The sequence below is a fragment of the Dipodomys merriami genome, unplaced genomic scaffold (genome assembly GCF_024711535.1).
Source record: "Dipodomys merriami isolate MVZ:Mamm:240054 unplaced genomic scaffold, mDipMer1.0.p SCAF_1250, whole genome shotgun sequence".
In the NCBI taxonomy this organism is placed as follows: domain Eukaryota; kingdom Metazoa; phylum Chordata; class Mammalia; order Rodentia; family Heteromyidae; genus Dipodomys; species Dipodomys merriami.
The window spans coordinates 16,229-17,220 of record NW_027202550.1 but is presented as its reverse complement, the minus strand read 5'-3'; the positions used below and the strand labels follow the sequence as shown (position 1 = coordinate 17,220).

At 29.5% G+C, this 992-nt stretch overlaps 1 pseudogene; it reads left to right on the top strand.

The window, feature by feature from the left end:
• Positions 1–202: 202 nt before the first annotated feature.
• On the top strand, positions 203–299 carry LOC138824105 (U6 spliceosomal RNA; annotated as a pseudogene).
• The last annotated feature ends 693 nt before the right edge of the window (positions 300–992 follow it).

Sequence of the window (992 nt, the reverse complement as noted above, 5' to 3'; positions counted from 1 at the left end):
CAAATAAAAAGACTTAAGATAGTCAATGACAAAAAAAAATTGCAAATGTGAGCAATTTTTCCACTATTCACAGAATTTTATGGAAATAAGATTGATAGCATTGTTAGGAACAAGAAGGTTTCCTTGTTTTCAAGTAGGCACCCATAGATATAAGCCTGTATAAAGATTGCATCATTAACTACTTAAATTTAGAAGATACTACATGATTCAGCAGCACTTATACTCAAATTACAATACAGAGATTAACATGGCACTTGCACAAGGGTAATATGAAAGTTTGAGAAGCATTCCATATTTTTCATTCTTCAGATGCAAGAAATGAAAAACAGTTATTAAAAAGTTGATTACAAAATTACAAGTGTAACAAAACACGTAATTCATATAATTAAATTTCGTTTGACATCAATGTATTAAATCTTCACCTCAGAAAGGCGTTTACATAGCATAAACTTCACAAAACTTCAAATTAGACATTGTTATTTTATCCCAAAGAAAGATAATATTAAGACCTAGAAAAAAAGGAATCAAACTGTTTCTATATGGAACGTAATTGGAAAGGACACATTAATGAACTTATGTATTATAAAGTAATGTAGATTTCAAAGTATATATAGGAGAAAATAAAATAAATTATGAACATTATGCAAACATAGAATATAGAATATTTTAAAATATACTTTTTCAGACAAGCACTAGAAATATTTTAGTTTCTGTACTACTCATTTCAACAGGTAATTTAAAATTATTTCTGATTTAAAAAATCACAAACTCTGAAGAAATCATTATACATGTATACAAAAACTATTGAATACATTTTGACATCCAATGCAGGCAATTCACTTGGAAGAATTCCACGGAATCCATATTTACAGTAAAATATTGGTGTTGCTGGGCACTGGTGGCTCATGGTTCAAAGCCAGCCTGGGAAAGGAAGTCTGTGGTACGGTACTCTTATCTCCAATAAACCACTAGAAAACTGGAAGTGGAGCTAT